We start from the raw sequence: 25,651 nt of genomic DNA, 5'->3' as shown, positions 1-25,651 counted from the left end.
GGAGCAGTGGGGAAGAACTTCAGATAAATAGCTCTAATGTAAGCATAGGAGATATTTCAAGCCAGAAATATTCACTAAATTTTATGTAAGTTTCAAGGAGCAATCAGCTAATACCAACCGAAGGGCAGGGTTCGGAGAAGTTCTCACAGAGGCAGCATGCGTGGGATCTTGAAGGAGGACAGAATATCTTTTGGTGGAAGGGATTACAACTGCACAAACTTGGGGGGGTTGCCACTATTGCTCTATATTTTCTACAGACTGGCTTTACAACTCCGAGCCCCAAAGTGTGGCATTGGCTTGGAGTTTCAGTTCCAGTGGTATGGAGAACTTGGATATGACCTGTGTTCCATCTTCTAAATGTCTGACTTGATGGAAATCAGAACAAGGCTGCTGGAATGACCTGATTCCTGCAGTGATGAGATATTGTTGACTATTGATCTTCCAGAAAGCTGCATTGATGACCTGTCCTGTTGGTAACTTGGGAGCAATGAGGAGAGAACGGTGGCCACAGAGAGTGTAGGTAATGAATGATTCAGGCCTCGAGTCCATTCAAGAGACTCTGATTCTGCTTCCTTCGGGTTCAGGGTTTGGGGGTAACAGGTTAGCACCTCGATGGCAGCGAGGACTGCTGGTAAGAACAGAGAAACGATCCGCTACATCATTGACCTGTTCTGTGTTCTCAGGCAAATAGTCTTTCCTTGACTTATTGTCCGTCCCTGTAAATTGAGGATAATAATCCGTGGCCCTTTGTTATCACACTAAGTGGAAAATGAGATCCTGTAGGTGAAGGACTTTGAAGTCACAAAGACAAAGGAGCTCTTACATAAAATTTCCAGAGAGTAGTGTCAGCACCAACTAACATTTATGAGCCCTTGCTCTGCGCAGCGGACCATCTCGTATCACGTACACTGGATTAACTAAAACTACAAATTGTGCCTGTCTGTGGAACGTCTGTCCTTCCAAAATGGTTGTAGAGGCGACAAAAATAAATTCACAGAGGAGATAAAGGTTTTGAAGGAAGAAAATATTTTTTTAATGCCCAAAACTCCGTGTTTGGCGGACTTGAGAATTTTGTTTATTTTTACCACTTATATGTCTTGTGCCTACACCCCAGGAGCAAGCAGGGCCCACTAAGAAGTCTGATCCTGCAAACTTTGTAGTCCGCTCTGGACTAGCTGCCTGTCCGCTGTGGAGCGGCAGGCGGGCAGCAGAGAAAGGCCATTGACAGACATCGATAGCAGGTACTAAGCTTGAAATCCGTCCTGGCTTGGGGAAGTGGAAACAAGCGGAGGAAGTAAACAGGCCCGTGGGCGGGATCGTGCCCAGAGCGGTCTTTGATCCAGCTGTGGGCTGGAGGCTTCTGTCTAGTGGCAGCAGAAAAGAGAAGCTTCTCTCTGTCTAGGGGCTGGAAAAAGGTGGGCGCCCCACACTGCGGGGCTGGGTGCCTCAGGAGCCTCTTATCTGATGTGTGACTGCAACTCTTTTCCCAAGAAAATTAAAGTGACTTAGTCAGTTAACCTGAAATTCCCAGCAGGGTTCTGGTGGGGGCTTGCAAGTTTTCTCAGCGGACTCTGGGAGCTGAGCAAGCAGGAAACGCTGAGCCCGCCAGAAGTGGGCTTCCACTGCCCCCTAGTGGGCAGTTAAGGGGCTGCTTCCTTGTCCCTCCGCTCCAGAGAAAGTCAAGGTGACTTGGAAGGAAGCAGCCAAGTCAGACGTTAATTTAAAGCCCTACTGAGGGCTACCGGGTCTCGTAGGATGATTAGTGCTTCCCTCCACCACCTGAGGGACTGCACCTCTGACGACTCTTTGAGCCTGCTACTCTCCCTGAGGGGTTTGGCCCCTGCCATCCAGAATCATGAGATTCACCCAGCCTCACCCGAGAGAACCTATTTTCATATTTGAATCCAGGGAGCTTAGTCGTCTACTACCCATTCATTCACTGAAGTCAAACACTGTAGTCTAGTAATTTCTGTGTCCCTTACTGCCATCGCCTTCTGTACTGAACATGTCACTCTGGGAACACAGTTCGATGGCAGGTGCTGGGCTCACAGTTTTATATGTGAAAAGAAGAGATGCTCATTACTCTATGGTCACAATGACACGAAAGCTTAGGGCCACTGCTCAGAAGCGGTTTATATTTTAGAGGAGAAGGCAGGCAAGTGAACAAGGAAAATGTGAGAAAAGCCTGTGGTGGTGAATTCTACAGGTCAGTTTGGCTAGGTCATGGTACCCAGTTTTGAGTCAAACACCAGTCTAGATGTTGCTGAGAAGGTCATTTTTTGGATGAGATCAACATTTACAATCAGCAGACTTTTGAGTGAAGCAGATTATCCCACAAAATGTGGGTGGGTCTCACCTAACCAGTTGAAGGCTTTACGAGAGAAGATGACCATGGTCCCCACTGAAAAAGGAATTCTATCTCCACATATCCTTTTAACGGAAGCTGTAACATCAACTCTTCCCTGGATCTCCAGCCTGCAGATTCTAGACTCGCCAGCCCCCACAACTGCATGAGCCAATTCCTTAAAATAAATCTCCATCTATCTACCTATCTATCTGTCTATGTTTCTGTCTGTCTGTCTTTTCATATCTCCTGTTGAGTTTGTTTCTCTGGAGAATCCTGACTAATACAGAGTTGTAACAGACAGCTGTTCAAAGCATTCCAGCATCACCATCCGTTCTGCCTGGTGGATTTACAGTGAAAACTTCAGTTATTTTTTCAAGGACAGACATACTGAGGTTCCTCAGATGATAAAAGAGAAATGAGTTTCCTAGGCAAAGGAAAGAACCAGAAATGGCCCAATCCGGGATACGTGCTGTCCAGTCGAGGGGTCCTAAATAACTCTAGTCTATGGTGTTCAGGATGGTGAGAGCCTGGAGATGAGAGGACAGAACAGGTTACCTAGGACCAGGTTGTGAAGGGCCTTGATTGCTAAGGGTTTGGCCTTTATCAGAGACAGGAAGATATCGACTTCATGGGTGTGAATATGCAGCACAAGGTGAAGGTAAGAGCCCAACACACGGCTTGGTCCCAGGACCCCAAGATCATGACCTGAGCTGAAATCAAGAGTCAGCTGCTCAACCGACTGAGCCACCCCAGCACCCCAAGAAGTAGGATTTTGAGTTGCATCTAAGATTGCTAGGGATAGACAAATAAACTCTAGGAGGCTCATTACATTTTTTAGTTCACATTCTAATAGGAATGATCTGTAGATGTGAACACTCAGCAATGGACCAAAAAGAATCCTGGAGAAGCAGAAATGAAGTCAGTCTTCTCTCTGTTTGGGTCTTATATCTCAATGGAAGAAAGTAGAGGATGAAGGTTAAGAGGTTCCCGTATGCCATCTGACTGTGCTAGGTGAGGGTCTCCCCTCCTTTGGTTAAGTAATCTTGACCAAATTAGTCTCTAGGTCCCAATTTCCTCATTGATAAATAGGATGATAACAGCACCTGCTTTCAAGGCATGTTGAGGGGACTAAATGGGATTATGCATGCAGAGTGCTTACCCTAGCACCGGGCACCTTGCAAAAGCTCACTAAACATTATTTATTATTGGGATAAGGCTACTGAAGAAAGACCCTAGCACTCACTGCTTGATACAAGGTTGGCAATTAAATAAAAGGGCAGGTGTTAGTTTCTAATACCATTCTTAAAATGGTGGCATATCAATCACACTGGCATATTAATGAAGAGCATAGACATTTGTCTTCTGTCTTTGAAGATGATCCACTTGGGCTACAGTCATCTCACCAAAGGGAAAGAAGAAAGACACCTCTTTTGAGTGTTTCAGTCAATAATCGTGGGTACAGGGAAGTTCAGAGAACATATTACTTACACTGGTGTTGACCTTGTCATCAGACCCTTAGGGCTTCCAATGGGCCATTGTGGGATTTGTGTGTAAGGGCAGTCAGAGTGTGTTGTTCCAACGTCACGTTTTAAAGGAAAATGCATTCCATAGACTCTTGACCATCTCAAGCTTCCTGCACTTTTGCTGTGAGCTCTAAATCTCTGCAGTGGGGACTGTGGCTGGGACGTGGAAGGATCAGATGTCTGAGTGATTGAGAAGTAGCCTCCTGGAGAGCCTGCGGCAGCCCAGGCCTCATTAATATATCCTGTTCAGGCCCCTGGGGCAAGAGTGACAACTGGACAATTGCACTTGTCATCTGCCTAGAAGTCGATATCAGAAAAGCGTTTTCTCCTACAGGGTTAATGCTTGTTGAATATTCCTGGGGCACCTACAGATGGGTACGGCTCAGAACATGTGATCAGCCGAGACATTTTAAGACACTACAAATTTGCACAGCTCTATGTATGACGATTCAAACATGCACACACAGTTACGCACACAGAGACACATACAGCCCTCCTCCCACCAAGTGTCACATGAAATTTAGGGCTTCCTTGTCTGCCATCTGCCAGAGAAGTTCCCAGATAAACCTATATGCCAGGTGGGACTCTCCTGAGCTTGGGATTTAGCTGTCTGACGTCTTGGTCTTCTTAAAGAAGCGTTACGAGGGCTGTTGAGCTCTGAGCCCTATTTGGCTACCAGAAAGTTCAGAGTTAAGTTTTGTGTTCAACAGCAGTAGCGATTTTAAGATGAGGATAGAGACAACATTTCTCTTCCTTCCCCCAGACATACACTCCTTTTGATTTCTCAGCTCTTGTCTTTTAATTTTGTGCTAATGATTTTCCAATATTTCATGTTTACACTTTATGTATTAAAATGCTTTCTATTTGAGGCAAGTGTTCATAGATGCATACTTGCCTCATATCTTACAGAATGAGAGTACTACTACTAACATCCCAACATCTCCATTTTCATGCTGCTTTTCAGGGAAATACACATTAGACTATAATTTATACCATATCTAATTTATAACCATGAAAGTTCTCTCTAAAGGCCTTCATGGTTATAAATCTTACGAATTCTATTTCTATAAATCCCAGAGTCAGAGTAGATTCTATGTCTTCTATGGCATCTCCAGTCCCTACCTGCCTAGCGGGGTGAAGGCTGGAGTTTGAAAGTACCCGTGTTCCAGTTAAGGGTCTGGGGGTTATTTCTCTTACTGGTACATGGGTGAGACTGTGAAACGGGTATGGTCACCTGGCAATTAGGGCGGGAAGAACTAGAGACAAAGAATAGATGCAGAAGTGGGAGATAAAGGGGGTGCCTGGGTGGCTCAGTCAGTTAAGCCTCTGCCTTTGGCTCAGGTCATGATCCCAGCGTCCTGGGATTAAGCCCCGCATGGGGCTCCCTGCTGGGGGGGGGGGGCGGGGAGACTGCTTCTCCCTCTGCCTCTACCCCTTCCCTGCTTGTGTTCGCACTCTCTTTCTCTCTAAAATAAATAAATAAAATCTTAAAAAAAATAAATCAGAAACTTTCCAAGACATTTAAAGATGAAAAAATTTTCAAACAAAATCTTGTGATGAGGCCAATAATAATAATAATAAACATTTAAAGTATTACTAAAATGGGTGGATGCAATAATGTGAGACCCACAATTTCTCCTTTAAGTCATGAAGGACATTTCCCTCAGCCTCCAACAGCAGACAGCCTTTGGCTGTCAGACATCTTTGGGGGCTGCCTCACCCCGGGTCCCACCTCCTATAAAGGCAGCCTTCAGGCAATGACTGATCAATACAGCATAAAAAGGCTGGATCCGTTATTTCAACTTATGACAGCTCCGGAGCTTTCCATGGGATTGGCCAAAGACTTAGCCAGGGCTTCATTGCAGCTGAACTTGTCCTTCTGTCTGAACCCCCTTCCCTTCCCTCCCTTCACTCCTGTGTTGATCCAAGAGCACTCCATAATAAATGTCCTGCTCTCTGACTCGGAGCCCACTCCCGGGAATCCAGTTATGATATTAATTAATATTATACTCTTGTTATGCTCTGGGACCTATGATAAGCTTTCTCCATCATCATCTCACTTAACACCTGCAGGCCTCTTACTCGGGAAGGCGGGATAGTACAGAAGATAATATCATAATCATTAGGTTGTGTTAGCCCGGGTAAGTTCTATCATGTTGTAGTATGGAACTTTAGACCATACTTTACCTTTCTCAGTCTTGTTTTCTCATCAGTAAAATGAGCCTAATACTGATATTTATTAGTAATATTAAATAAGATATCTTTTCAAGGAATCGCATCCCAATGGCATTTAGTTTTACACGAATCCAAGTACATCTGTTAACAGAACTTCTATTGTACCACTTATGCCAAATGGGCGGTAGGGGCGCCTGGGTGGCTCAGTTGGTTAAGCATCTGCCTACCGCTCAGATCATGATCTCGGGGTCCTAGGGTCGAGTCCCGGCTCAGCAGGGAATCTGCTTCTCCCTCTCGCTCTCTCTGTTCTCTCTCTCTCAAATAAATGAATAAAATCTTTAAAATAAATAAACAAATAAAAAAATAGGCAGAGGAAACAATCTACCCTAAAATCAGCACACACAGCAGTAAAGGAAGGGGTTCTAGGGCCTGCCTGCTTGGGTTCACGTCTGGTGCCATCTTATGACTTGGTTTCCCCATCTGTAAAATAAAGATCATAATAATTATCATAGCATGTTTTGGGGGTTTGGGTTTTTTTTGTTGTTGTTGTTGTTGTTTTAGAGAGGGGGTGGGAGGAAGGGACAGAGGAAGAGGGAGAGAGAGAATCTTAAGCAAGCTCCATGCCCAGTGCGGAGCCCAATGTGGGGCTGGAACCCATAACCCTAAGATCATGATGTGAGCTGAAATCAAGAGTCCAACACTTAAACGACTGAGCCACCCAGGCTCCCCTATCATAGCCTATTTTGAACACTGAATGATTTAAGATACGTGAAGTACACAGAATAGAATCTAGCAAACCCAGTAGTAAATAATAGTAAATAGTAAATAAATAATAAACTCAAAAAATGTCAGCTACTAAGAAGTCATTGCGTGTTAGATAAAGAATGATTTTAAGAGTTTCTGACCACTGATATTGACACCATCAGTTTTCAGATGGCCAGGTGAGTGAGTTAAAATTGTCTCACCAGCACACTTGAGGAGAAAAATGAAACATTAATTGAGGTCCATTAACAATTGCTGACTTGCAAAGAGTCAGGAAAAGTCAGACAAGCCTAGATTCACAAAACCCTGCAAAAAGTATTAGATTTTATGAGAACTTCAAGGAATTCTCAGGGGTCACTCCAAATATATGTACTTCCTTTACCTAGAGCTGTCTCTAGGATTTAACACTTTTGGATTTCTGCTATAAAACAGTGCTTCTCGCATTAAATGTACTTAATCAAATGATTAATAGTAAATAAATATAACGTGCTTACGAGGATGCCCATCACCTTGTAAATGCTATATAAAATTTAGTTATTATTATTATTATCCTTATTTTACAAACTGAAGCATATTGATGCTGACTTAACCCTCTAGGCTCCTCCCTACTTTGCTGCATTTAAAAACATGAAATCGGTAAAAGGAGAGCTGTCTAGCTGGAGGGGTGAGTGGGTGGGAGACTCTGCCCAGCTGCCCGACCTCTGCCCCTGCACCTCCTAAGTGGACCCTGGTCCTGTGGTATTCTGGGGAGCACAGTTTGAAAACCCACAGAGTACCGTGATCCTTCTAGCTCCGAAATCCTATCATCACTAATAACAATGGGTAAATCCCGTCACATTTCCAAACCAGAGGGCCACTGTCAAGGTGGCGTCTCTGATCTAGCAGTGTAGCAAAACTCATTTCTATGAGCTAGACAGGTCTGACCCACATTCTTAGGACCGACAGAGATAGCAGTTGACCTTCCGGCCTCACATTCCATCTAGACCAGGACACGCCGTCTAGCCACAGAAGCCAGAGAACCATGGCAAATGTTCCATCCGCCCATCTCTGCTGTGTCTTCCCTGCCAAACAGTGGGAAGGAAGGACGTGGTTAACACAGGTCCAGATGCACAGATATTGAGAGCAGAGAAGAAATAATTAAGTTTTTCGATGCTTGTAGAACTTGGCTCTTGGAAGGGTATAGACTCTCCCAGTAGACAGGAAGATCTTGCCATCTGTCCTCTGACATAGCCCATTTGAACTTTTTTTCTTGCTGTCAGCCACAGGTTCTCTGACCTCCGCTCTCCAAGAAGGACTTAACCCTGTACCCGAGAGCGGCTGTAAGAATTACTGCTGAACTTTGCCCATCTGGCAGCTGCTGAACCAAACCCTTGCCAGCTGGAACCACCGACCCGTTATTTTGTAGCTTTTCCCACTGGGTCAGAGGCCGCCCTGTTGCCCAGTGGACCTGCGACCCTGCCTTCTAGAAAGAGGAAGGAGGAGAGTTCACGAGGTGTGGCTGCAGGTGCCGGCCCTTGGTTTTCCCCAGTAGGACCAGCCTCGTGTTTGAAGGAATTGCAGGAAGTGAATGTAGTAGATGACATGCCATTTTATTTATTTTTGTTTTTTATAGCAATGGCAATCATACTGTTCTTTTTTTTAATAATAATTTTTTATTATATTATGCTAGTCACCATACAGTACATCCCTAGTTTCCGATGTAAAGTTCCATGATTCATTACCTGGGCACAACACCCAGTGCACCATGCAATACGTGCCCTCCTTACTATCCATCACCAGCCTATCCCATTCCTCCACCCCCCTCCCCTCTGAAGCCCTCAGTTTGTTTCCCAGAGTCCAAAGTCTCTCATGTTCTTTTTTTTTTTTTTAAGATTTTATTTATTTGAGCGAGAGAGTGAGAGAGAGCGCATGAGCAGGGGGAGGGGCAGAGGGAGAAGCAGACTCCCTTAGCAAGAAGCCAGAAGCCGGGCTTGATCCCGGGACTCCGGGATCATGACCTGAGCCGAGGGCAGCCGCTTAACTGACTGAGCCACCAGGTGCCCCGAGGACACGCCGTTTTAAAGCGTGTGAATTAGTCTGTGTGAAAACACTTGCGAGCTGAGTATCTAAACTCCCCCACGGGTTTGGGTCTGGAGTTAGGAAGTCCTACAGGACACAGAGGGCATTTGGGGCAGTCCAGCATGAAGCCCACGGAGAGCTGAGAGGGCTTCTGGGGGAAGAGATGAAGCAACTCAGTAATCCCATCAAAGATGCCGTCGATGCGGTGTGGAATTCGGGGTGAAAAAGTCCAAGGCTCAGGAAGGGCATTGAGACCCCACATGGGGCTTGAACAGGGGATAGGAGGCAAGGCCCGCAGGGGCTCCAGGGGACTTCAGAGGCTTTGTCCTGTGAAAGAAGATTCCAAAAGAAAGCGTCACTAAGAGACTCAGTCACAGTAGGGCCCAGAGGATATTGACGAAGCCGGTCCTCTGTACCTCTTCTGTTTCAGTTTTGGAAATACCAAGGATTTTTTTTTTTTTACTTTTGTCAATTACAGCTTGTCAATTACAACTTCACTATAGCAACCAGACCACCTCCTGGAGCGCATTCTTCTACCCGGGACTGAAGTAGAGATAAGGTAACACCTCTTGGCTCAATAGCCAATCCTGCCTTAGACAGTCAGTGTAAACGGCGAGGACCAATCAGGATTCTCCCAAAACAACTTACATCACCTTGTGGTTTTGCCTTGATAAGCCTGCACTCCCCACTCACAATTCCCAGTTTGGGAGCGCACTTTCTGTCTCTCGAATTGCAATCCTGAAAACATCAGATAAATGCTTTGGGTTGCTTTACAGTTCTGTGGTCTTCTTGGTTGACAGTACAGAGAGGCTGGGGATGGCGGGCGTCCTTAAGGGTCACTGAGCTGGTAGAGGCGCTGAGGGCCCCCGGAGAGGTGGATCTGATGAAGGAGGCAGAGCCTTTGCGCCCCTTGCAGTGTTTGATCTCTGTGCCAACGCTCCCAGGGCTGTGAGGATGAAAACTTGTCATGGTTTTGCTGCACAGAGCTATTTGTGTCCGTTCTCAGCATCGGGGAGTGAGTTCATGAGGAAGAAAGAATCGATACCAAGGAGCAGCAAGGAAGGAATGGGGGCGAGGGTCAAGGCTATTATTTTCTGGTCTGGTCGAATGCCTGTGGCCCAAGGGTTTCAGAAAATGATTTACAAAACTAACCCAGTTTGACTCTGCAGGCTATCATCAAGTCTTCTTTAGGAGAAGATATGCTTTTTGTTCCCCTAATGGCTTCTATTTCTGGATTTTTTGTTTCTCTGTCTCAAACCTCATGTATATTTTTGATGGAAAAGTATATACAATGAAGTGGGGGGTTGGGCATTGCACCCATCTGGGATGCTGCAGGTGTATGTTTTCAGAAACACGGACACCAGGAGCTCAATCGAAGGAAAGGGCCGCTTTTCTTCTGGATGGGCCATCCTGGGGGCGCCTGCTCACAGGCTTAACCAAGTCAGTCCCAGCTATCACAGGTCTCATCTTACAGCTTGAACCACAGCATTACTGCGGGAAGGAGCAGAGCAAAGAAAAGACAGCACCTGTGCCATTAGGACCAGGCTTCCCCAGAACACCACATCAAGCCTCCTCAGGTCTCCTAGGCCAGGCTCATGCTGCCAGAGCAAGGGTGTGGCCCTGGCCAGTCCGCAGATCCTGCCCCAGAGGCAATACACACTTGTGCAAAGAGAGACGGAAGAAGAGAGAAGAAGGGAGGGAGGGGAAGGGGAATAAGAGAGGAAGAGGAAGGAGAGGTGGAAGAGGTGGGAAGAGGGGAGGGAGAGAAGAAAAGTAGAAAGGAGGAGGAGAAAGAGAGAGGGAAGAGAGGGAGGGGAGAAGGAGGTAAGGAGGAAGTCTGAGCTTAAATTAAGAAGAAATGCACTTCTGGGGCGCCTGGGTGGCACAGCGGTTAAGTGTCTGCCTTTGGCTCAGGGCATGATCCCGGCGTTATGGGATCGAGCCCCACATCAAGCTCCTCCGCTATGAGCCTGCTTCTTCCTCTCCCACTCCCCCTGCTTGTGTTCCCTCTCTCGCTGGCTGTCTCTGTCTCTGTCGAATAAGTAAATAAAAAATATTAAAAAAAAAAAGAAGAAATGCACTTCTATGTAAGTCTCATTGTTACCTAACTATAGAGACTTGAAAAAGTCAAATTCTTTGATCTTATAAAGTGTGGATACTTCTATCTACTCCACCAGTACATTATGAAGGTTAAATATTTAGAATACTAAAATATTTAGTATAAAAATCATTTTATACATTGTCTTGTAGGGCTAATCATTTCTTTAAAAAATGCTCCAACATGACAGCGTGATTTTGGGACCACAGGTTAATTTCCAGGAATCATTGTAATATGGCTTGTGCTTGAAAAGCCTCTGCCCCGACTGTGGACTATGAGAAACAAACTGAAGGCCTCAGAGGGGAGGGGGGTGGGGGAATGGGATAGACCTGTGATGGGTAGTAAGGAGGGCACGTATTGCATGTAACACTGGGTGTTATACGCAACTAATGAATCATCGAGCCTTACATAGGAAACCGGGGATGTACTGTATGGTGACTAACGTAATATAATAAAAAACCATTAAAAAAAAAGAAAAGAAAAGAAAAGCTTCTGCCCCTACATGTGGTATAAAAAAAGAATGGGTACATTACCTGTTGATGACGTTCTCAGGTATTGATTTTATCGAGGCAGAAGGAAATCGCGGGTCATAGCGCAGAGAGACCACTAGATGGCAGCAGAGCCCTTCCCATGTTCCTTCAGATTTCCTAGGGCCGCCAATTAAAGAATAGCAAAGTGCTTTTAAAATATGCATGCCACACCCACACCTACACTGCACTTATTTCTCTCTGCAGACGTTTCACAACTTGTTTTGTTTGCTTTCTCCGGATTTGGCAGTTGGCCATCTCAGTAGAGACATGTAGAGAAGCTCAGAGGGATTTGGCATGCCAGACAGGAGACCTTAGCCATCATACTGATAAATGTCAGTTGCATTGCCTGGAAAATGGGAACCACAGTCGAACTTCTCTCCTGGGTATTTGTGAGTTTTAAATAAAACTGTGTCTGGAGGCCCCCGGGTGGCTCAGTCGGTTAAGTGCTCTCTCTTGATTTCCGCTCAGGTCTTGCTCTCAGGGTGGTAAGATCCGGCCCATGTCAGGCTCTGCGCTGGGCGTGGAGTCCCCTTGTCCCTCTCCCTCTGCTCTGCTCCTCGATCAGTCTCTCTCTCTCTCTCTCAAATAAATAAATGAATAAAATCTTTTTTAAAAATCGTGTCTGTAAAGCACTTCGCACAGTTTGGGGGATAAAATAAACACTCAAAAAGGTTGGTAAGGTCTCCTCCTCTTTCTCTTTAAACATGACAGCCTCAGGAGCAGTTGGAAAGGTAGGGCAGCAGGAGCAGGACAAAGTGGTGCTTTAGACCCCAAAACTGGTCGTAGCCGTTTCTGTCTTCTTAAGGAGTGGACTCCTTCGTGTCTGGGGTTTAGAAAGGATGCTGGTCTTTGATGAGGTGTAGGGAGGTGGCCAGGCCAGGTGCCACGACGCCAATGACGGTGAGGCTGACGTTGAATGGCGCAGGGGGAGGGAGGTCAGGAGCAAGTGTGTGAAGGGGACTGTGACTCAGACAGCATCTGGGAGATGAGGGTCCTGAGAATAGTCATGGACTCAGTCGGTCAGGGAAAGAAAAGAAAGGGGGTATCTTGCAAGTAGTTTTGAATTGTCTGTTATGCTATGATACGACCGCCCTTTCTATCCCCAAGCCCTCAGGAAAGGTCTCCTGCACAGCTCCCTGCACGATGGTGCTATGGCTGCCCTCCACATGGGGCGCGGGGAAATGGCAGCCCCACATCCCAAGGACACAGGGAGTTGAGAGGAGCTCCAGGCAGTGGCACAGATGGTTGGACTTCCTGGAGGTCTGCAGAAATGCTGGGAAGAGAGCTTTCCCTAAGGTGTGGCAGTGCATTTAAAATAAGCGTTTTATTTGGAAATGATTTCAAACTTAACAGAAAATGGAAAAATAAAAATAGTACAAGAACACCATATACCTTTGGCATAGACTCACCTCATGTTAACATTGAACCCTATTAGCTTTATCATTTGTTCTATCTGTACCTTCTCACACGGCTTCTTTGTTTTCTTCTGAAACATTCAAGGGAAAATTATATTCATCTTTACCCTTAAATACTTAAGTGTGCATTTTCAAAGAACAGGAACATTCCTTTACATGAGCCACGGTATAGTTTCCAACATCAGTAAATTTAACATTGGTATAACGCTAATTGGCCATTGTGTTCCCGCCTCTGTCGAGGGTCTCAGGGCGGTCTGGGAGAGCACTTTTTCTCTTCTAGTACGGGATGCGGGTTAGACACAGTCTTACATTTACTATTTATGTCCTTTTAGCCTTATTCAATCTCGAACATCTCCACAGCCTTCCGTGTTTTGAATCATGGTGATAGTTTTGAAGAATACCGCTTACCAACCTTTCTTAAAAAAAATAGAATTCTCCTCATTTAGGGTTTGTCTGCTACTTCAGATTATGCATTTTCACCCAGCATGCAACATTGGTGGTATTGTATCCTTCTCGGGACATCACATGTGTGACATGTGACATCCAGCTGTCCCTCACGGGGGATGGTAATTTTGATCACCTGCTCAAGATGCATGATTTCTCCCCTGTGCAATTGCTACCTTTTCCCCTTGCAACAACATGCAAGCTGTAGGCAGATAATTAACACCATGCAGGTGTCCTGCTCTTCCCTAAAATTCCCCTCAAGAGCTCACCTCTGTTAACAGTTCTTGCCTGATCCAGTCTTCACTGTGATGGTTGCAAATGACGAGTTCTCTGCCCCCAGGCTTCGCTCCATGTTTATTAACCAGCACCCCACATTCTACTATCACCAGAAGCCCTCCTTTCCCCCATTTGTTTACCTGATTTTTTAAAGGATTTTATTTATATATTTGAGAGAGAGACAGAGAGAGAGTGAGCACAGGAACGGGAGGAGGGGTAGAGGGACAGGGAGAAGCAGACTTACCGCTGAGCAGGGAGCCCGATGTGGGGCTCGATCCCAGGACCCCAGATCATGACCCGAGCCCAAGGCAGATACTTAACCGACTGAGCCACCCAGGCCCCCCTTATTTATCTATTTAATATCTGTCTAGACTTAATGAATCTCTTTTTTTTTTTTCAATCGTCTATAGTTCATTACTGTGCTTAATCATTGCGATGCTCAAATTTTCCCAGATCCGGGAGCCCTTTCAAGCTGGCTCCTGTTTCCTTGCGACATGTTCTCTTGATGCTTTTAAGCACTTCCTTACTTTCTGACACAACAAGATATTCTAGGCTCTTCTTGTACCTACCCTATCAGCCATTCGTCTGAGGATCCTTGTTTCCCGAGGATTCTTGTTCCGTTCAGTATTAGCGACCAAGCCTCAGGCACGAGGCACACTCATTGCTCCCGGGATGTCTTTACTTCTAGACCCTTCCAGTAGACAGAGCTAGGAAATATCTGCATGCACAGACACATGCACACACATGCCACACTCACATGCATGTACATTCATTCATGGATGCACACACACACACACCCATAGTTTAGAAATCATGAAATCTCATTGATACCGCTATTGCCCATCCATCCCCATAGGAATTTTTTCTTGCCCTCCTGCAATAGGAGTATATTCCATGTTAATTTAAATACAAAAGCAAAGGTTGACTCCAACAAAGTAGAGGATGTGTGGCCAACTTGGCAACAAACAATAGATTACAATAGCAGAAGGAGCAAGGCACGACAAGGGGGTGGAACTGGGGTAAAGAAGTGGGAAATCACTATGGTGATCTTTCCATTTATTTATGCACGCATTTAAAAAACGCTTTTCAGCACCTGCTATGTGTCAACCACTATTTTAGGTGTCGAAGATACAGCAGTGAGCAAAAAATCACAAGTCTCTGACTTAAACAGTCAGGCAGTATAAGACACATAACCTAAAGTTAATATAAAATATGGAACAAATGTTCATGGTGAAATGCTGCGCAAAACACCAAAGCAGGGAAAGGCGTGTAGGGGTGCTTGAATGGGGAGTAGTTCGTTAGGCTGCCATTTTATAGAGGACTTGGGGGGACAGGTCTTTCTGCTAAGCTCGTGCGTGAGCCAAGACCTGAAGGGAGTTCAGAAGCAGCTATGAAGTTATCTGAGGCAAGAGTTCCAGGCAAAGAGTAGATAAAATGGCTCCTGGTAGGATGTGATGGAGGAGTAGTCAGGGGGCTGCTGTAGCCAGCGCGCAGTGAGTGAGGGCAGGGGAGGAGGAGCTGAGTTGGAAGAGGCTGGGCAGGGTCAGATCCTGCGGGGCCTCACACGCCTATGTAAGGATGTGGCTTTTATTCTGGGTAAGGTGGGAAGTCATTGGAAGGTTTTGAGCAGACCAAGGGTGTGATCTGGCTTCTCTTTAAAATTAGTGACGACAGGGGCACTGGGTGGCCCAGTTCTCTGAGCATCTGACTCTTGATTTCGGTTCAGGTCGTGAGCTTGGGTCATGGGATTGAGCCCTGCGTCAGGGTCTGTGATCAGCATGGAGTTTGCTTGGGATTCTTTCCCCTTCCTGCTCCCTTGCCCTCTGTACCTTCCCCCACTCACACTCTCTCTAAAATAAATAAATAAAATCTTTAAAAAAAATAGTGACTACAACTAAATATATACTAAATATATTAAAGATGGATATAAAGGAAATGGGGAAGTCCATTAAGGGGGGAAATGATAGTAACCAGAGATGAGCTTGAAACGATCGCAATAATCCGGGGATGATGAGGTTGGTATCAAGGTTGACATAAACGTGTGTGCTTTGAAGGTAGAGATAGGCATCCATGCTGGAGGCATTTACTGGCTGTCACTATGTGCCATGCACAACGAATAAGAAGATGAACAAAGCACAGTCTTTGAAGAACATGGTGCGTGAGCGAGCCGTGTATGCAGGACACTAAGAGCCAAAGTGCTACACATAGCAGTAGTGGCGAGAGTGGTCTGAACCAAGTGCGGTGGCCACACTGCTGAGGGACCAGGGATCCAGATCTGCAGACACAGAAAAAGCTTCAGACAGGTGATTTTGAGAAAGAGAGAGGAGGTCATGGGGCTCTTGACTGAGAGACAAAGGGCATCCTCAGTTCCAGTCATGACCTTCAAACTGAGCATGCTTTCATGAATTGCCAGGCTTCAGGGAGTATAGTTCTTGCAGTAGCTAATCAAGAGAAATGCACCCATTGAGTAAATGATGGTCCATAATGCCATGGATAGCTGTGTGGATCCCTACAATGTTATTTCACTCACTAGGAGTTTTTAAACTGGAACCAGGACAAAGTATGAATAAGAGTATAAAATACATTTCAAGCAAAAACAATAAAAAGTAAATTAACTGTGTGTGTGTGTGTGTATATATATATACACACATATATATATACACATATATATACACATATATACACATATATATATATATATATATATATATATATATATATATATATATGGTTGAAAGAGCCCCAATGCATCCTCGTGTCATCTTTGCTGTCTTCTTGGGGTCTTGGGTTAGACTTTCCTTGCGAAGGATTCTAGGGCTATCCATTGATGTTGTCATTAAAAAGCATTGACAGTTTCCCTCAGGTGTTCCAGCGGCATCAAGTATCCCCGGTCTGTCAGAGTCACTCAGTTGTTTACCCTCTTAGCCTTCCCTCTTCTTGGTTCTTACGTGACTGTAGAGACACTGGCTTGTTATCTGTTGGCTCTGAAATAAATCATTACATCACTCTGGGTCTCATTTTTCTTCCGTGTGTAACTTGAGGAGGTTGTCGTACTCATCTTTTAGTGCCACCTCACCTATCCCCCCCCCCCCAGGCCATTCCAGCTCCCTCACCCAGCAGAACTAGGTTCTGCCTCTGGAAGTTGCATCCATGCTCCCAGTGCAACTGGGCATCCCTCGCTGTTTCAGCAGTTCCCACACTGCACTGCAAGATGGTTAATTTTCTCCATATTCAGTGAGCTCCTTGAGGTCAGGGACCACATCTCACACATCTTAGAATCCCAAGTATTGTGTCGAGTGCCTGGCCCCCAGAGGGTACCCTGCAAACATTTGATGAAGTGGACCCAAGTGGGTCCAAAAGATCACCTATTTGCTTTCCAATCCTAAATACCTTACCTTTTCTAATTCTTACCAAATGCAAAGTCAGACTTGTGTCTCTTTCTTGGTTGTGCGATTGAGTAGAATGTAATGGAAATTTTGTTCTACATCTTATCTTTCTGTTTCTCTCAGTTTATTTTGTTTATGGCACAAAATTTCTATGGGAATGTGGTAAGACACTGTCCCTTTTTTAACAGAGTTAGGAAAAACTGAAAAAGCAGCAAGAGAGGTTTCAAAGCTATTCTGGGAATTCAACTAGGAATGAACTCTGGTCTTTCTCAGTATTGGACCCCAGGGTGAGCAGAGAACACAGAACAGTGAGTGACTGAATCCTGTGGACCAGATCTGTGGTTTGCAGTGGAGGTGTGGTCTATATGACCTATGTGTGGAAAACTTGCAATATCTCAGACCATTCTGCTCCGAAAAGCCCTTGAAAGGCCAATTGCAAGTGCACATAGAGCTTCAAAATCTGTGGTCAGTAGAAATGATGTTCGATATCCTCTGGCTAAAGGAGGGTGTGCGCTCTGTGTGTGATCTGGGGGGAGCTGCCAAGATCATCTCCATGCGCAATAATGTCATTTTTCATGAACTTTTTAAAAGTCCTGTGGGGAAATCAGCCTTGTGGCCAGCATCCATCGCTTCTAAAGTGAGCAGCAAAGCCATCTTTGGCAAGACTTCTGCTCTCTCTAAGCCAAACCACCAACAACTATTCTTTCACACAAGGCTTCCTGGCCTGACCTACACTGTGCTAACCACACAGGCAACGCCCCTCATGACTGAGTTGTAGGGAGGCCATCTTGAGGGTGAGTGGGTAGCAGGGGAGAGAGGGCATATGAAACCAATTTCAAAGTGCAGACAATAATTTGTAGAGAGTTGAGTGCAGGATGTGACAGGGGGTGATGAAGGGCTTATGAGTCAAAAATGGACTGTCTTTGTAAAGACAAGTGGAGAAAATGTGACAGGCTTTTCTGAGGGTGGTTTTGATAGAATGCTGTATCGACATATCTCTTTCCTATCAGAAATTGTTGAATCCATCCATCCCTCTTCCCTCCGTATACCCCAGAGTATTTTATCTGTACATTTGCACAGTATTTATGACAGTTGGTCATGTATTAATTATTAATGAGTATGTCAGTTGTCCCTGGCAAACCCTAGTGGGGCAGGCATTGTCTTTCATTGATCTGCATCTCCTTTGCAATGTCTAGAATAGTGACTGATCTATTTTCTGTGCTTATGTAATATATTCATTTAGGTTATTTAACTTTATTATCATAATAAAAGTAAAGCAAAAATCACTGGTGACACTTATTATGGGGAATCCATGAGTAAACCTAATAAAATCCAGAGGTTGAAAGAATTCTAACTCTTGAAAGTGTGCCATTCTCTGAATAAGGTGTTATGTTAAAACAGTCACCTTCTTACTACCTGAGGAAAAAAATTCATGATCATTTGTGTCATTTGATAAACGGGCTTTGGATGAGAGTTGAGATTTTTAGGTAAGTCAGTATAGTTAGAACTTCCATGTGGATTTTCTTTTTTTTTTTAATTATTGAAGTATCATTGACATACACTCTTCTATTAGCTTCACGTGTTCAACACAATCATTGGACAAATCTATACATTACAGTGTGCTCACCACGATAAGGGCATCACCATCGGTCACCGTACAACATTGTCACAGCATTATTGCCTATGTTCCCTATGCTGTACTTTTCATCTCTCTGATTTACTGTATAATTGGAAGTTTGTACCTCTTCATCTCCTTTATCTCTGTGGATTTTCATTTTAATCCATGTTACCTTTTTTTCTAAAATAATAACAGCGTGAGGAAAGTAAGAAACAATGGTAATGAAACCACAGATAGCAAGGCTAAACCGGATCTCACCCAGTTAGGAGAACTGAGGCTCACAGTGCCAGCACCCACTTTGCGTCCATCATAGCCAGACCAAAATCAGTCTTTCCCTTCCGAATGGTTGGAAATGTAAATCTTCAGGCAACATGCAGGAGAAAGGTTTGCCTGTGATATGGGTTGAGACTCCGGGAATGTTGAAACAACTGGTCCTTGAAGCAGGGAGTGTTGAAATAATATGTTGTTTTAAGAGTCTTCACTGGGAGACTAATATTTCAACACATTTGAATGACTTCCTTGCCGTAAAATGTTTAGGCTTAAAACATGAAGCTGGATAAGTAATAGGAGCTTCCAAGAGAAAAAAATCACTCAACTTCGATCATTTCATGGCAGAGAAGTCAGAGACTATATAGTGAGACGCGTTCCCAGCCGGCCTCCCTCACGTTGCCTTGTCCCACTGAGTGTCACTTGGAGTTGAACCCATTTCTGAAATTAAAATTTCAGATTGGTGAGAGATAAATTTTATATACCCAGTTTACCATGAAGGAATTACTGAGAAAATGGATGTGTAAGTGACCAAATTTGATTTTCTGAGAATGAGGGAAATTAAGATAAATACTTCTATCCCCCTCTACACAAATCCATATAGTATTTATTTCATAGTAATTTAGTGAGTACCTATATGAAAAGAAATCCTGTGCTAGTGTTTCATTTATTGAATTTAGGTGATGATTCTGTTGCGTAAGATTAAAGTTCCCCCCACTTGAGTAGAGAGAATGTGGTCTTCCTCCTTAAAATGAAATTATCTGGGTCACAAAAGCTACACCCAGAACACTGTCTTTTCCCAATATTTATTAATTCCTTACCTAACATAAGCTTTGCATTTTTTAAGCTTTACATTTTTATTCGTTTGGTTTTCATTTATACATTCTTTTGTTTCTGATTCATCAAAAGAAATTGCATTCTTATTATTTTTATCTTTATTGTCAAAGCACATGAAAACAATGGGGATTTTACAAGATAACCTAGATTTCCAGAGCAGCTCGAAGAGGCTTTTATGAGCATCCCTAGGTCTGTAATAAATAGCAGGAACTGGTCTATTCTATTGCATAGGATTTGTGAGAGAAGAAGACTATAAGCAATGTGTTCTTGGCTTCTTTACATTTGTACATAAACCCAGTGTCTTGCGTAAACTAAGTGTGATTGTTTGTTCTTCATGGTCCCTGTTAGAAATGAAAGCGTGTCACTGTAGGTGTGTTTGTTTGAGATGGTTATTCGAATCTGGCACCCAGGAATGCCTGAATCTTGCCTTACAAACTCTCTACTCCCCTCCCCCATCATAGGGTTCCCAAGTGATAGATGTAAAAGAATCAGCAGCCAAATAAGAAACAGAGAATCACTTTAGTGTAAGCAGAGTAAAGGCCCAGACCTCAACACAGGGCTCTCTAAAAAAGTCAGTTTGCCATACCTGCTTTGAGCTAATGTCTGAATTGGGCTAAGTTGTGAGTCTGGCATCTACCTGCCCAGAAGCCAAAATCTGTATCTTGGATGTTCCCCCTGATCGGCTTCGTGAAAGACGGAAATCAAAAGATTGATGGAGAGTATGTGTGTTTGGGGGGGAGGGGGCGGAGAGAGAGCAACAGAGCACTAAACCAGCCCCAAATAATCAGACCCTCCGTTGCTCATGTGGTTGCCCAGAAAAGATGGAAGAGATAGGGTGCCTGTCACCTACATGATTAATGGGCCCAGTCAATACCCATAGGCCAGTTCCACTGGCAGCTCCCCTCTTCTGGTGAAGAGAGCCAGGGTGGAGCGGACGAGACGCAGGCATATCTCCCGACTCCCAACCCGGAGGTGGAGCTCAGCCAGCTCAGCCATGTGCCTGCACCGACCGGACATGAGCAGACAGAAAAGAAAAAGTCACGACCTTCGGTGACCTTCTCTCCATGGCTCCTGATCTGAGGACGGATAAGGAACGTTTCACATGGTGTGTCACAGTCCTTCCTCTAGAGTCTGTCCACCTTAATCTTAGAAATTCTCAGGCCAAGATATTAAAGACCCACTTTTGTGCTCAGAGGAAACAAAAGCTCTGTCACTTCTCCCCCAGCTCTGTTCCTGCTCCAGAATCCTCCTTGATAAATTGGGAAGCACATAGTAAAAATATTTTTATTTTTAATTTTTCAATCATGTTGTTATGTCAGTAATAACCATCAACAGTTTCTAACGTGAGATAATTCTAAAACTCTTAAAATGAGAGTCTCCTGAAAGTTTTTTTGTTTTGTTTTATTTTTTTTGTTTTGTTTTGTTTTGTTTTGTTTTGTTTTGTTTTGTTTTAAGCATTATATGTTGACAAACTGGCTCTGGAGAAAAGGATTTAGCTTTTCCACACCACTACCATCCCAGATTCACCTACTCCTAGATTCCTAACATTGTTATGTCACAGCACAGTAAATCAGTAGGCTTACATTCTCATGACTATGCAAGCATTGTTCATTGTTGTATCCCTCCTTTCCTACACAGCCTTTGTTGTTGTCCTCTCTGGAGTTAATTGTTCCCACAAATTGTCATCTGTCTAGGGTTCTGTGAACAGAATAATTGATATTTTTCCAAGAGCTCTAATCTCTCTGCTGTAGGCCTATCAATATTATTTTCTATATTCTCAAATATATCTTTATTTCTCTGGTGAACTCCCATCCCTGTGCTTCTGTTCTTGTGTGTTCTGTTTTCTTTCTGGGTCTCCTACCCATCTCCCATCCTGAATATTCCTTTTGGTCACATGTGTTGGGTATCCTTTTTGCTGGATAAGAATTTCCTCTTTCTGACACCTTTTTACTTTAATTTTTGTTCAAAAACAAATTCTCATCTCATCCTGAAGAAAAGTGGTGGTGAGCTAATTTTTTCAATTTCAGCGTTTCTGGAATAGTCCGTCACCACATCTGATCATTTCTCTGGGTAAAGAATTTAATGTTGAAAATCTTTTGTCAGAATTTGAAACTAAAGCTCTCTTGGCTTCTAACTTCCAATCTTATTGTTTAGAATCTTGTGGCTGAAGGGATTCTCAAGACTTTGGGAGGTCATAGTCTGGAGTGGTTAAGAGTGGAACCACCTGGGCTCAAATCCCTACTCCACCCTCTTGGCTAAGTGACATTTGTAAAGTTACTTAAAAAAAAAAAAACAAAAAACAAAAAAACAAAAAAACTCCCTGTGTTTCCTTTTCCCTCTCTGTAAAATAAGGTGTGATAAGATGCTATTTAGGGTAGGTCTACGTCTTATATATTATTATCTGTAGCTGGTTTTAACTGAGATGAGGAAGAAAGCATTTTGGGTAGAATTCACCTTTGTGGGACTTCATTCTGTTAGGGGTGAACACAATTTTCATCTGATAGTCTGCAATGGAAATTTGCAGTAAAACAGCAACATGTCATAATAGGCACATCCTACGCACCGGAACATAAGTGCACAAAGTTATGGTACATCAAATTCTGGAAAAATAGCATGTATTGGGATAATATTTAAGTTGTAGCCTTTAAGTCATTATTGTGTTTTAAATATCCAAATTAAAAAAAAAAAAGTCCAAGAGCCAAGTGTTTTTTTGCTGGGACTCTACCCAACCTTGAGCTCCTCAGTCATAGGGTCACACGTAGGCAGAAGGGGTTACTCTGAAACACTGCAGCTGAGCGCAGCTAAGACTGTTGGGATTGAAAGTGGCGAGGGTGGGGGGGTGGGGGTGGGGATACAGAATGGTGCTGGATATGGCCCGGGGCAATATTCCTTTATGGAGAAAAGAATAAGCGCTGTAAATAAAGTTAAATAGGTTAACACATTTAAACAGATTGCCTTGCCCTGTGAAAGGTCTTCTGAAAACCTTTAAAATGTTAATGTGTACTGCACACCTAAAGAGATTCACTAGGCAGCTTTTCATATGGATTTAAGCACAGATTTCTTTGACTTTTGATTTTGCATTGATATTCTCCCAAATAAGTAAACAAGCTGGAGAAAGCCTGAAATTCTATTTCATTTCCAACCAGTTCACTTCCAGATCCACCTCTAGGGATCTGCTCCAAAGTTCTGAACATCCCACACAAAAAGGGGTACATTCATCCAAGCAAGAGAATGAACCAGTCAATTCATTTAAAAGGGGGGATATGAAGAGGAAGGGCAGGGATGCAAGTTGCATCATTTCAAACCACCAAGAAGCAGATGCCAAATTGGGAGTGGACATAGGAGACATTTATTGTTGGTGGGGGAGCAGGAGAAGGTAGGGGGAAACTTTGGCTACCCGCAAGAGGTCTAACGCCTGTGAGGAGTCCCGCCTCCCACAAGAATGGGCTGGCCCTACTACCCAGTCCTGCCCAGTCATTGGCTGAGAGCAGTGGGTGGAAAGAAACACAGTGGGAATCCAGAAGATCAGCATATGGAGTGGTCTGTCAGTTATGCTCCCCGCAGCAGGAGCTCTGAACTTCACTGTGTCCTGGGCAATAGCGCAAGCAAATTTGTAGTCAAACAATTAAGATGCAAATGTTACAAATTTATTAATTTGGTAATGATTAATTATTTGTTGCTATCCAAGCATAATAATTTATTGTTCAGAAGTGGATTTCTCTCAGTTTATTATGGTAATTAGAGCTGGTAATGTGCTTCACACTCACAGATGTGAGGCTGAATTTTCGAAACAAGGATTTGGAGATGGAAAATATTGGCTGTTTGTTCCACCTCCTTGAGTAATTCACTTAACCTCTTCTCAGTTTCCCTGTCTGTAAATTGCTGCAGCTATCCTATTAGAGCATTCTCAAGGCTAAAATAATTTGTGTGAAAATTCTAGGTAAGTAGTATGAAAATAACTGCTAGCAGGGACTGAGCCTGAGGCCATATTTTCATGTAATATAAGCTCTTATAAAAGCAGAGGCCCTTCTTCATTTAATGCATGGTTATCTTTTAGAGCAGAAATAAATAAGCGCCTGGTTAATGTAATTTCATTAGAAATTCCATGTTGCAAGCATTAAACGAGTCTTTAGCCCAAGAAAAAATTTACCACATACTCTGCTAGCTCATGTTTTTCGTGTGTGTTCCTTGTGCCATGATAGCTAGATCAGAAGTCTATGGAAGGTTGTCAGTATGCATTTTGGGTTCCATAGATCTCCTCCTCGCATTGTTGCAGCTATGTGCATGTTTGTCATTTATTTTACTGAAGATAATAGTGATATTAAAGGACATTTATTGGTGATTTACTATGTACCAGGCACTGTGCTAGCAGAAAATCTAACTCCATTTGTTGTCTTTGATATCCTAAGAGCACAATGACATTCCTGAAGCAGCATTAATTTTGTAGTCACTGTTAGATTGTATTTGAAAAACAAAAACAAAAATTAACATAACTCCTTGGGGAAGGGATGTATTGTGCAATACAGAAACAACAAGGTCTCGGAAGTGCCATGAATCTTGGGCACGGTTCAGCTAGAGGAAAACATGTTTTATCCTGAACTTGCCTTTGCTAGAACTTGGGGCTCTACACGTTCAGCGCTGTACAAGATTAAAATAATGGTGATGTGATAATGAAACACACAAAAGGTCAATGATTCAAAATCCAATATAAGCAGGACAGGATGGCTAATATGCAGTGTTTGCTGTGGAAACACAGAGAGGAACCGATAAGTCTTTCATTTTCTGATTTAATTTTTTCCTACTTTGCCTGGCAACTTTAATAGATTAAAAACATTAACTAGGATTTGACAGCCTCTGTGGGAAGAAAGGGCAGCCTCCAGTGTAGTGGTTGAGACCATCACCAGATGCAGACAGAGTTTTTCTATTCACTTAATGACTGGGTGACTTTATATAATTGCTGAAACTCTCTAAGCTTCAGTTTCTTTATTTATAAAATGAAACTAAGAATACTTCATAGGGTAATCATGAGGATTATATGAGGACATATATTTAAAGCAGTTTTCACTGTGCCTGATTCACATGAGCAAATAGTAATTATTAGCTTCATGATAACCAAGGTACTATTTGTTGACTCTTTGTTATAATATTAGCTTTGTGAATATGTCCTCCTTTTATTGACATTTTCACTATCCCTTGTAAATTAAGGAATCTTAAGTTCTCCATCAGTCTTCTTAATCACGAAGGCTCAGGTCCACGGCTTCTAGAAGCACAATCATCCAGTTACTAGTCCCTCTGGGGATAGCCCCAGTTAGCTCTTGCCCCCACTCTTCTAATAACATGCACTACATCCTTTATTTCTCCTGAAATCCAGCTCCAGAGTTGGGAATAGGCTATCAGCTTCTCCATGAATTCTGCTCTGCACTTCACTCATACATCAGAGAAAAAAAAGCCAAATTTACAAGTACGTTTCGTTCACTGAAAGCAGGTTCTGTAAATCATCCAGAGCTCCTCAGACTGAACACAAAGGAGTTACTCAGTTTATCCCACCCTTCACAAATGATAACAGCACTCGATTGAATAAAGAATGACTTGAAGAGCACCGCAGGATGCAAACTGCTCTCAAGCTTTTGGGAACCTCGGGGCCTCTCCTATCCACTTCTGTATTGGGTAGAGAGATGCTTCGCATCGTCAGGTAGCCTCACCTCAACCACCTATGAACGCCGCGGGGAGAAATTAAATAACACATTCATTAAAGCAACTCGATCCTCAGTAACATGAAACAAAACAAACAAGAACACAAAGCCGTTCAATAAACACTAAACACTTTCTCCAGCACAACACTATACCTTGACTGATAGCCAAGAACGATAATTTCACGAATTCAGTATAACGGGATTGAATTGTGGAGTCTGTCG

Source organism: Ursus americanus, chromosome 16 (assembly GCF_024610735.1).
Source record: "Ursus americanus isolate L20-20 chromosome 16, mUrsAme1.1.p, whole genome shotgun sequence".
In the NCBI taxonomy this organism is placed as follows: domain Eukaryota; kingdom Metazoa; phylum Chordata; class Mammalia; order Carnivora; family Ursidae; genus Ursus; species Ursus americanus.
Note: the sequence above shows the minus strand (reverse complement) of the source record.